The sequence below is a fragment of the Diabrotica virgifera genome, chromosome 3 (assembly GCF_917563875.1).
Source record: "Diabrotica virgifera virgifera chromosome 3, PGI_DIABVI_V3a".
In the NCBI taxonomy this organism is placed as follows: domain Eukaryota; kingdom Metazoa; phylum Arthropoda; class Insecta; order Coleoptera; family Chrysomelidae; genus Diabrotica; species Diabrotica virgifera.
This window is the reverse complement of record NC_065445.1, coordinates 100,356,718-100,369,567: the sequence shown is the minus strand read 5'-3', so window position 1 is coordinate 100,369,567 and position 12,850 is coordinate 100,356,718. Positions and strand designations below refer to the sequence as shown.

The following is a 12,850-nucleotide window of genomic DNA, read 5'->3' as shown; positions in this document are numbered from 1 at the left end:
GTGAATAAAAAGAAAATAAAGAAATTTGACAAAATAAAACATATCCAATTGTTCTATTTCATCAAATTCCTTCATTTTCTTTTACAAACCATACATTTTGTACACGCAAATTTGGCCTTTAATAACTTTGTCAATTTCTTGTTCAATTTATTGCTGATGTAAAGTGGACTTTAGTTTAATTGTAGAAAAAATACCCATTGCGCCCAAAAATCTCGATTAGATGCTAATTTCATATATAGGGCTTTTCATTCACAGTCATTTGTTTCGAGCTTCTGCCATGTGTCACATAATATTAATATATCTACGACATACGTTATTGGTATATACAATAATACAAACGAAAGACGTATGACGTAGATATCTTAATATTATGTGACACATGACAGAAGCTCGAAACAAATGACAGTCGATGAAAAGCCCTATTAATTACGAGCATGGTTTTCGCCCCAACAAAGTATGTGATCAACAAGTCATAAATGTGGCAAAGTGGTGTAACTATTTAAGAGTGCATACTATTTAAGATTATTGAATATATATATACACCGTTTTTTAGGCGTCAACGCCCTTCCGGCAGGGATCTATGGAGGAGTGTCACCGAGCCGCAAGCCCTTATCCCTTGCCGTACCGCTCCTCCATAGGCCGATCAGACACCAGCTTATTCCAGACCAAGTCGTAGATTTTTTTTTAGAATTTTAGACTACGACGTCAGCCTTTTTATTTTTCTATTCACCGGGCTGGGGCACGAACCTCGATCGCCTCGACCGCATATCCACTATTGGGATAAACCGTAATCGTACCCCCTCCTAACTGCCAAAGTGTCATGGCCGCCGTCGGGACCTATTGTGCTGACATTTACAATGTTTACATATAGAAAAGTTTGTTTTTTTCTGCTTATAATGCCGTTTTCTAAAGATATTAGTGAACAAAATCGATTTGCTAACAATATTTAATATATTTTAAATGTGCTAAAATTGGATTCAACAGCAAAAGTCGCATAAATAACATATAAATAACGAATTTGTTTACCTATTACAAATGGGGTTATGTGGTTGTAACTGTTTATTTTGGGAATAAAATAAAAATGATCAATTAAACGACTGGAAAACTGTAAGTATTACAATTAAAACATGTTTATCCTATCACAAGAGTTCACTTCATTTTAAGAAAGCTAATTATTATTATACAATAGACATTTATAAACTGCCATGTACTTTTAAGGTTACTTTTGATCTGTTTTCAAAGCTTATGATTAAATGTTACCTCTTTATTAATTAGATTTGCCAACAAAAGATGCATGATTAAGGCCAAATGCAATTCCTTTGCTAAAGTCATAAAAAAAGTACCAATACAGTTAAAAAAATTATTTTAAAAAGTTCTCTCAAAAGACATGAAAATATACAACAACTCAAAAAACTAGAGAATGTAAAGAAAGCCAGGTTATTGGAAATGGAATTCCTGTTTAATTGAAAGCCAGTAAACTATCCAAGACTTTTCAGAATCAAATGTGTCAACTTGTAAAAACGATTCTTCTGACATTTTTAGTAAAAACCAGATTATCCTCAAGAAAAATTCTGTTTAAGTGAGACTCGAAAGTCATATTTGTGAATGTGTCATCTTTGAATGAAACATTTTTTTTACCTAAACAATTAAATGTATGGATCTAATTAAAAACAATGCTGAATCAAGTACAGTTACAGAAATACAATCCTTTGAACTTCTAAATGTGATTGTTGAAAGTGTCGAAATAGCTACTGCATAGGGATTCGAAAGGGATAGACTTGTTATGAACGCACTTGATCATGTACTTCTTACTGTTATAAAGTTGAAACAAAACTTATTTTATGCTTTTTTATCAGTCACTTTTAATTGTGTATCAACTTTACGTGGTACATCGTGCAAAAATTGCTAAAAATGCAAACATTATATTTATTTTCTGTGTTACATTGGATAGTATGATTGAATGTCTTCCTCTTTTAGATAGTGAAGTGAAGAACATCTTGAAGTTCCAATGATGTTTCAAGATGAGGTAAATCGACATAATTGTATGTTAGAAGGACAGAGAATATGAAGAAATGTTATTGCTGCATATTTAGTGTAGTGAAATACAAACTTCAAACATTATAATATATTTTTTGATTTCAAACATTTCATATGATTATGAAAGAACATCTTTCTTTTTAAAACAATGAAGAAGTGAAGAACATAATAAAGTTCGAACGAAAATGATTCCAGATGAGGAAAATCGAAATAATGGTTGTATGTTACGTGTATAGAGAATACGAAGAAATGTTATTGCTGCAAACTTAGTGTAGTGAATTAAAAACTTATTGTCAAATACAAATCAATTTATTTCATACTTTTATAATATATAGTGATATAATTTTATATGTGTTCAAATAAAAATATTAATAAATAAAATACAATAAACACAAATCATGTATATCTTACAATGAATTACAAAATCAAAAATTAATTACAAAAATATCAAAATAAATCTAAAATATTAAAAAGTTACATATAATTTTTATAGTACCTACATACTTTGGTTGGTACTCTAATAATTTGGAGATCCATTAAAGTTTGTAGATGGAAATTGCAGGTATTTAAAAAATATAATAATATAAAGTAACTCAACAATCTCTTTTTAATTAGGGTAGCAGTTGATAAAGATGACCCTTGCTCGGGAAATCAAATGTATCTAAAAAAAATTAAGTAACAGCTTTCTAACAAAACAATCTTAGCACTAAACGGAAACAAAGATACTGGTAAGTATTAAAACATTTTTTGAAAAATCTTTCTGAAAGTGAAAATAAAGACTACTCTCTATGGGAACAACTAAAACTGGGCATGCTTTACAAAAAAATGTATCCAGAACAAACTTCTTCTCTATAAGGCAATACTACGACAAGTCTGGATGTACAGGATTTAAATCTGGGGAACTGCCAGTAATACAAATATGCAAAAACTATTAAGATTCTAATCCGAAGTCTTTTATGATGTCCGATGTTTTTAGTACCACTACCAAATATCATGCTAAACTGAAAATTATAGGGTAAAAATCTGTCTGATCACCCAAACTTTTAAAAGCTGGATGCTGATCTGATCTAGTCCAGAGGCTGGTTTCGGTATTGCAGCTATAAAATACTTAAATAGTAAGCATGGAAATTTTTATTATGGTCCGCCTTGAGGCAAACTAGGGCACTAGAGGGTTAAGAAAAGTTACAGATCTCTACACCACTGGGAAGTAGATAGTAGTTACTAATTTGTAAAAAAGTCAGAAATATGGTAATGTAGACTAAATTAATATAAATATGTAAAGAGTTCTCACCCCTGAGTGTAGTTCCCACTGTGTCATTTTTTATATCTGTCATATTGTTATCATGATAACAGATTGCATTAAAGTTAAAATAAAAAAGAATTAAAGAAGTTCATAAAAATATTCTATTTTTGAAAAAATATTTAAGTGCTTAAATACTTTTTTAGATAAAATATACATAAAATTTATTTTTTCTACAACCGTGTTAAAAATGCAACTTTCAGCACTCCATACAAGCGTTAAAAACGCTACCTTAAGGCACTAGTGCTTTAAAATTTTTATGGCACTGCAGTTCATATTGACTGTATAGGCAATTTTGATGTAATGTCAAAAAAATATAAAAATGGAATGTCAGTTCAAGTAATAGTTATTTATGATATAAGTGTTAAAAGTACACGTTTAACCCTTAAACGCCCAACCTTTTTTAGATCCCATGTACGCCCAAGGGTGGGTAAAAAATGTCCACCTTGAAAATAGCTAATATATTTATTGAGAGTTGTTGGAAATGGATTAAACTTAAGAATCTGATGCTTAAGAAACACAGCATCTTCTAAAATATTAATATAAACAATTTACAAACCTTAAAACAAAATTACAATATAAATAAAAATTAACATACCAGTAACTGCCATTAATTCAAATTTGTCGATTTTCTCCACATTCTTCCTTTCAGCCTCCTCATTGGCGGAGAATTATGTTGATAATGTAATTATACGTCGATAATTATATGGATTATGTTCCTACCAACGAGAAATTATAGAGAAACCTTTAGTAACAAGTTTTACAAAAGGTGTACTTTTTATGACCACCCATATTTAACTCAAGATATTACTTTTATTTTCAAAAATATCGGTAAAACCAAATTAACATTAGATAAAGGGCTGTATTTGTAACAATAAATAATTTTTGAAAAATTTTTACACATGTAATAAATAAGTTACAAGGGAATACGCATTAGGTGGACATTTTTTACCCACCCTTGGGCGTTTAAGGGTTAAGGCACGCATGTGAAAGTTTGCAGAATGAGCGATAGCGAGTTCTGCAATTCACATGAGTGCCTTAAAAATGTACTTTTTAACACGCATATCATACAATATTTTTTCTACAAACGTAATTACAGGACAATATCTACAAAAACTTTTACTTGAACTTGACTGACATTCCATTTTTATATTTTTGTGACATTACATCAAAATTGTCTATACGGTCAATACGAATTGCAGTGCCATAAAAATTTTAAAGCACTTGTGCCTTAAAGTAGCATTTTTAATGCTCTTATGGAGTGCTAAAAATTGAATTTTTAACACAGTTGTAGAAAAAAGTTTTTGTAGATATTCTGTAATTACGTTTGTAGAAAAAATATTGTATGATATGTGTGTTAAAAACTACATTTTTAAGGCACTCATGTGAATTGCAGACTTTCACATGCGTGCCTTAAATGTGTACTTTTAACACTTATATCATAAATAACTATTAAAAAACTAACAGAAAATAGTAAAAATATTTGAATGAGCATAAGTAAAAAAGTCACTCTCTCAACCAATAAACATTTGTGATTAAAATTAATATACTTAATTGATTATAATATGAATGTGTTCTTGTAGAGTTTCATATAATAATTTCCATTTGACTAAAGAGACACAAGCTGGAATACTTAGGTCAATAATACTTAGGTATGAAACACCCTAAAAAATATGAACTTTTGCATTTGATAATTCAGAGAAAGATCCAAGGTAAATGTGGTTCTGGTAGAATCTCACAATCATAGCTGAACAATCTAAGACCATAGTATGGAAAATCGACTCCATCATCATTAGTTAGAGCTGCTGTCAATAAAGCCACAATAGCGAATATGGTAGCCAATATGATATCCAACAATTGATAACAGTCATAGAACTAAAAAATGTATTATTTCAAAGTGTTTATGGGATAAAATTAGTAAGAGTGACATGATACCTAACAAAAATTTGATTCAGAAGATTTAACATAAAACTTGTAATTCTCTTATACTAAACTCACAATAAAGATGCACCAGAAATAAACAACCCAAGACATGTTGAATGATACAAATAGCACTCCCGAATCATGATTTACAATGTATAAACTTTGTAAATCATGATTTGTGAGTGCTCCTCATAACATTCATCATATCTTGTGTTTGTTTCTTTCTAGTGCATCTTTATTGTGACTTTAGTATTATAATTATATACAGTGTGTCCACGGTTGGGGTGCCCAAGAGGAAAAACTTTTTTATTTTCAATTTTAGCGAAAAATGTCATTATTGATAAAAAGTTTTGCTTGTTCTAAAACCCCATAAAACGAAATAAAATTCAAGTTTTTAAATCCTGCTTAATTTGGTAGCCAATTTTATGTAAATCCCTATTTTATGTAAATTTTTGCACTAAGTTTGAAATCTTAACAATAATCTAGTGTTGCCAAGCCACAATGTAGCTTAGTAACTATCAACTTCGATAAATAATTTGCGAATTGTCAATTTTTTTGACAATGTTAAGCGTTCAATAAAGAATTTATCTTGTGATAAATTTCATTATTAAAATTGTTGTATTAATAATTATTTAATTAATAAATAATTGGATGATTCAAGGAGAACGACAAAGTCTGGCTTCGTAATCCAGAGAAGTGAAAGGGTTGTTCTCCCAAGTTATTATTGTTACAATTTCGAACTTAGTGCAAAAATTTATAGGGATTTACATAAAATTGGCTATAAAAATAAGCAGGATTTGAAAAACTTGAATTTTAGTTCATTTTATGGGGTTTTAGAACAAGCAAAACTTTTTATCAAGAATGACATTTTTCGCTAAAATTGAAAATAAAAAAGTTTTTCCTCTTGGGCACCCCATCCGTAGACACACTGTATTACTATTTTTATAATAAAAAGATTATAATTTATAAAATGTGATGCTGTATATGATTTCAAATATTAATCTTTTCTATTACCATACAAAAAAATATTGCCTTTACTCAAAAACATTTTATTTATCATAAAATTTTTAAAGATATATTTAAAAAGTTCATAAATATTAATATTAATTTATACAAAAACATTAAATATTTTAGTTTTACTGGTTTATGGCTGTAAGGTGTCTCTGAATATTTTTCACTCTTTTATAAGATGTTTCGAAAATTGAAATATCTCTGAAAGTTTTTAATATTTAAAATCAGTTTTCATAAATTTATCATCAGTTAATATTAGAGATCTTAAGTTCACAGTGGCACAAACAACTGAAAACATCTTCTGCAAGTGGAAGAAGACTAACATACATTTTACATACATTAAATGTTTTTATTTATTTCGTTGGATCTATCTATGTGTACTCAAGCTTTAGCTTCATTGTAAGCTTCATTGTAAGAATTTTAAGTTTAGCGTGATATTTGGTAGTGGTACTAAAAAAATCGGACATCATGAAAGACTTTGGATTGGAATCTTTGTAGTCTTTGCATATTTGTGTTACTGGCAGTTCCCCAGAATTAAATCCTGTACATCCAGACTTGTCGTAGTATTGCCTTATAGAGAAGAAGTTTGTTCTGGATACATTTTTTTGTAAAGCATGCCCAGTTTTAGTTGTTCCCATAGAGAGTAGTTTTTATTTTCACTTTCAGAAAGATTTTTCAAAAAATGTTTTAATACTTACCAGTATCTTTGTTTCCGTTTAGTGCTAAGATTGTTTTGTTAGAAAGCTGTTACTTAATTTTTTTAGATACATTTGATTTCCCGAGCAAGGGTCATTCATCTTTATCAACTGCAACCCTAATTGAAAAGAGATTGTTGAGTTACTTTATATATTTTTTAGATACCTGCAATTTCCATCTACAAACTTTAATGGATTTCCAAATTATTAGAGTACCAACCAAAGTATGTAGGTACTATAAAAATTATGGGTTACTTTTTAATATTTTAGATTTATTTTGATATTTTTGTAATTAATTTTTGATTTTGTAATTCATTGTAAGATATACATGATTTGTGTTTATTGTATTTTATTTATTAATATTTTTGTTGTTCTGAAGCTATTTTCTTGTGGCATTTTTATAATCAAGTATATTTAAATGGGAAATAAAATTATTTTACGTCGAAACGTTAATAAAATCATTTTTAGGTAAAATTGTGGCTTATTTCCCATTTAAATATACTTGATTATTAATATTTTTATTTGAACACATATAAAATTGTACCACTATATATTATAAAAGTATGAAATAAATTGATTTGTATTTGACAATAAGTTTTTAATTCACTACACTAAGTTTGCAGCAATAACATTTCTTCGTATTCTCTATACACGTAACATACAACCAATATTTCGATTTTCCTCATCTGGAATCATTTTCGTTGGAACTTTATTATGTTCTTCACTTCTTCATTGTTTTAAAGAGGAAGATGTTCTTTCATAATCATATGAAATGTTTGAAATCAAAAAATATATTATAATGTTTGAAGTTTGTATTTCACTACACTAAGTATGCAGCAATAACATTTCTTCGTATTCTCTGTCCTTCTAACATACAACCATTATTTCGATTTATCTCATCTTGAAACATCATTGGAACTTCAAGATGTTCTTCACTTCACTATCTAAAAGAGGAAGACATTCAATCATAGTATCCAATGTAACACAGAAAATAAATATAATGTTTGCATTTTAGCAATTTTTGCACGATGTACCACGTAAAGTTGATACACAATTAAAAGTGACTGATAAAAAAGCATAAAATAAGTTTTGTTTCAACTTTATAACAGTAAGAAGTACATGATCAAGTGCGTTCATAACAAGTCTATCCCTTTCGAATCCCTATGCAGTAGCTATCTCGACACTTTTAACAATCACATTTAGAAGTTCAAAGGATTGTATTTCTACTGTACTTGATTCAGCATTGTTTTTAATTAGATCCATACATTTAATTGTTTAGGTAAAAAATTTGTTTCATTCAAAGATGACACATTCACAAAATAATATTTATATATATGACTTTGAGTTTCACTTAAAACAGAATTTTTCTTGAGGATAATCTGGTTTTTACTAAAAATGTCAGAAGAATCGTTTTACAAGTTGACACATTTGATTCTGAAAAGTCTTGGATAGTTTAGTGGCTTTCAATTAAACAGGAATTCCATTTCCAATAACCTGGCTTTCTTTACATTCTCTAGTTTTTTGAGTTGTTGTATATTTTCATGTCTTTTGAGAGACCTTTTTAAAATAATTTTTTTAACTGTATTGGTACTTTTTTTATGACTTTAGCAAAGGAATTGCATTTGGCCTTAATCATGCATCTTTTGTTGGCAAATCTAATTAATAAAGAGGTAACATTTAATCATAAGCTTTGAAAACAGATCAAAAGTAACCTTAAAAGTACATGGCAGTTTATAAATGTCTATTGTATAATAATAATTAGCTTTCTTAAAATGAAGTGAACTCTTGTGATAGGATAAACATGTTTTAATTGTAATACTTACAGTTTTCCAGTCGTTTAATTGATCATTTTCATTTTATTCCCAAAATAAACAGTTACAACCACATAACCCCATTTGTAATAGGTAAACAAATTCGTTATTTATATGTTATTTATGCGACTTTTGCTGTTGAATCCAATTTTAGCACATTTAAAATATATTAAATATTGTTAGCAAATCGATTTTGTTCACTAATATCTTTAGAAAACGGCATTATAAGCAGAAAAAAAACAAACTTTTCTATATGTAAACATTGTAAATGTCAGCACAATAGGTCCCGACGGCGGCCATGACACTTTGGCAGTTAGGAGGGGGTACGATTACGGTTTATCCCAATAGATTTGTCAATCGTGCGCCTCAGTCCGCTTGGCTAATCTGATCGACTAGATTATTGAATATAAAAAGTATTATTATTTCTCATAAGTAAATTTCACAAAAACATATTTTATAATCAAAGCCTTAACAATGTTAATTTCTAGGAAAAAAATGTTTTAAAAAAATATAAACATAAGGGGAATAATTTGTTTATATAACAACTTATTATTACTTTACAAATCATTTCCATTTTTTAAAAAGAATAATCCACACCTAATACAGAAGTTATTCCAGTATATTGTTATACAACTGACTTTACTATTTTATTATTTATGTTTTTAGGCACTAAATTTAATTTAAATAAAGGAAGACTTACATTATATTATTTTATTTACATCACTTATTTAATTTATTTAAATAGTTACAAATAACTCAAACTAACACATCTAATTTATTTACAAACTCAAATTTATGATTTTACTAACTAAACATAATAATTCCGATAACTAATACACTTCAAAATACACGGCGCACAACTCGATTCGAATACAATAATATTATTACGCGTCGATAACTGACTAGCCTGCTGACGGAATTTCCTTTCTTATATACTTCGGTAGCGCTCGTCCCGAATGCCGTGGTAAGGACTCGTATTCTCTCGTAACGACTAGAATATTCGGTCAGAAATAGGCCAGGTTGTGAGCGGCATATTATAAATAGTGTCACATTGCCCCCTCTTTAAAAGATGGTTTCTCCTGGAACCTTGTCAGGACTAAAGCTGGATGCTGGTATCTGCAACTGGACCCTCTTTTACAACTCCCAGTTGTATAAAAGTGACAGGGGACGGTCTTCGCTCCGCACCAGTAACTATGCGGATTGCAACAGACTAACACCTGGACCTCGGTGTCTTGGAAAATTTATTCTACCATATTTCGGATAACTCTCCAGTCTGGCTGCATTCTAAAGGCCCCGTCTCACCATCAAATAATTGACAGTTATTTGATCAAACTTGACAGTCAAACTTGACTAGTGACACAAACTATACGTACTAACTGTCACTTTGTGTCACTAACTGTCAAGTTTGATCAAATAACTGTCAATTATTTGATGGTGAGACGGGGCCTTAAAGGCCGCGTCTCACCATCAAATAATTTGATCAAACAGTTTGAGCAAACTTGACGTACTTGAGGAAGTACGTCAAAGTGACGTCACAATTGCAGTTTTTTTGAAATTCTAAAAATCTGTGCTCTCACTATGAAGGCCGCGTCTCACCATCAAATAATTTGATCAAACAGTTTGAGCAAACTTGACGTACTTGAGGAAGTACGTCAAAGTGACGTCAGAATTGCAGTTTTTTTGAAATTCTAAAAATCTGTGCTCTCACTATCAGTCTAGTTTGATCAAATTTTTTGTATTGAGTTGTCTAACTTGTTTGTATTTTATTTAAAATTAAAATTTTTCATTATTATCCACAATGAACACTCAGGATGTGACGTCACTAACTGTCACTTTCAGTTTGCTCAAACCAGTTTGATCAAATTATTTGATCGTGGGACGCGGCCTTCAGTCTAGTTTGATCAAATTTTTTTGTATTGAGTTGTCTAACTTGTTTGTACTTTATTTAAAATTAAAATTTTTCATTATTATCCACAATGAACACTCAGGATGTGACGTCACTAACTGTCACTTTCAGTTTGCTCAAACCAGTTTGATCAAATTATTTGATGGTGGGACGCGGTCTTAACTTTGGCATGGCTAACTTTTGCACGTCGGACTCCAACACGTGCTCTCTCAATTGAATTAATGCATCCCATACATCTTGGCATCGAGGCTTGAAGACTTGGCATCGAGGCTTGAACTTGAACGATACTGTCAAAATACGTTCCGTATTAAAATATAAAAATTTAGTGTAACAAAGTGAAAAATAAACTAATACAAACAAACTATAGTGAATTTAGACAGACGACAGTGCTCCCGATAAAAATAGTTCGTCAACATTCAGCAGAAACTAGTGAGTAAGGCTAATTTTCACAGATCCGATATCCGAAGACACGAAATACGAAATTTTTTCGTACGATTATATTTGATTGTCGTATCCGAAATTTTTTGACATTTGTGTAATATGTCAGATTATTCCATGGATTGATATTTGATACAAATGTTTGCTGTTGGATATTGAACAGGAACATATAGATAGTTTTATTTCGATTTTATTCTTATTATTGTTTGGATCATCGTGGATTCGTCAAATTATCTGTTTGAAGAGGATAAAAATGTGAGTTATTGTTAGAAGTACCATCACATCCATTTATAATTAACTGTTTTTAATGGGAAATACAATTTTACTAAAAAATAAAATCATTTTTTTTATTAAAATTGTGGCTTATTTCTCATTAAGAATTGTTAATTACAAAAATGCCACAAGAAAATAGTTTCAGAACAACATCCATTTATAATTACGATTTTGTTGTTCCATTTCAATATATCAAAAACATAAACACTTCACAAAAGTAAGGTTATCAAGACGTTCAAGATAGAATGTCATGTCAAAATTCATCCGATTTTCGTGCAAAAGTTAAAATAATTTTAACTTCTTCCGATGACTTTTTAATTTCGTACGAAAACCCAACTGTCACTTTTCAGCCAATGAAATTCTCTGAAATTTCTATCGTATCATCGTACCGTCGGACATCGGATCTGTGAAAATCCACCTTAAGCATTGCAAAAAGCATAATAACCTCTCAAACAATGGCATCTATGTACGCCGTTGCTCCCGCCTGGCGGCGCTAGTGTAGTTGGAGGTCAAAGTTTTGACTATTCGTGAAGTTTTTATGTGGTGTTTTTGATTACGATTTAATAAATAATAAATTATGGCCGAAATATACGGATCTTTTAGACTGTTTGTGCGTTGAAAAACGAATTGAGAAGGGATGCGAGAGTTACTGGAAAAAGGAAACACTTATCGAATGATAAACTATATTAATCATTGTCTCAATGTTTTATTTCTATAGCTCAGAGGGTATTTATTTGGTATTGATTAACTCCCCACACGAGTCTGACAACTGTGTATAATATGATATGTGCGATCTGCCTTACTTTTTTTATCAATTTAAAATTCACAATTAAGTGCGCTCAGCATTAATTTTTGTGTTTATCTTATTTAAAAATGTGATATTTTCAAAATATGGCTGCCATGACAGTTGCGCATTTGGTGTAAATTTGGTTTAAGCATGGGGTGAGCGCAGTTGATTCTGCAATGTTGTCTTATTTAAAAAAAATTATAATTCCTTATGGAAATATAGAATGTGGTAATTTAATTAAGTATAATTATTTGGGTGTTTGTCTACGTGAAAGGCGACCTTAAATTTAAGGTGAAATTAGAAAAAATTAGGGTTAGGTTTGATCAGGTTATGTTTCAGTCACTAAAGAAGATTTGAATGGTACTAGGTCACTTTAATTTTCAGTTATTAACTTATTTATATTATTTTCGATTAGGTTAGGTGTGCACAGGTTATGTTTTAGTCATTTTAAAGCATATTTTAAAGATAATATATCACTAAAATGTTCAGTTATTAACTTTTTTATATTATTTTCGATGACGCTAGGTTAGGTTTGGTCAGGTTATGTTTTAGTCACTAAAAATATTGAGAACTTGAGAAATATTTAAAATTAGTATTTCACATTTTTCTACATTATTACTTCAAATATAAATTTTTTTACATGTTCACTCCATAAAAAGCGATTGTAGA

The 12,850-nt window shown here is 29.9% G+C and overlaps 1 protein-coding gene and 1 long non-coding RNA gene across 2 annotated transcripts in view; one reads left to right on the top strand and one right to left on the bottom strand.

Annotated features, from left to right (window-relative positions):
• The window catches only part of LOC114342807 (dynein beta chain, ciliary), a 399,165-nt gene that overhangs the window by 267,439 nt on the left and 118,876 nt on the right, over positions 1 to 12,850 (top strand). The window lies entirely within an intron of this gene.
• On the bottom strand, positions 7,761 to 9,251 carry LOC126881227 (uncharacterized). Its single transcript, XR_007696763.1, has 2 exons — positions 8,790 to 9,251; positions 7,761 to 7,910 (listed from the first exon to the last, which is right to left on the bottom strand). It is a non-coding gene; the product is annotated as an uncharacterized LOC126881227 (long non-coding RNA).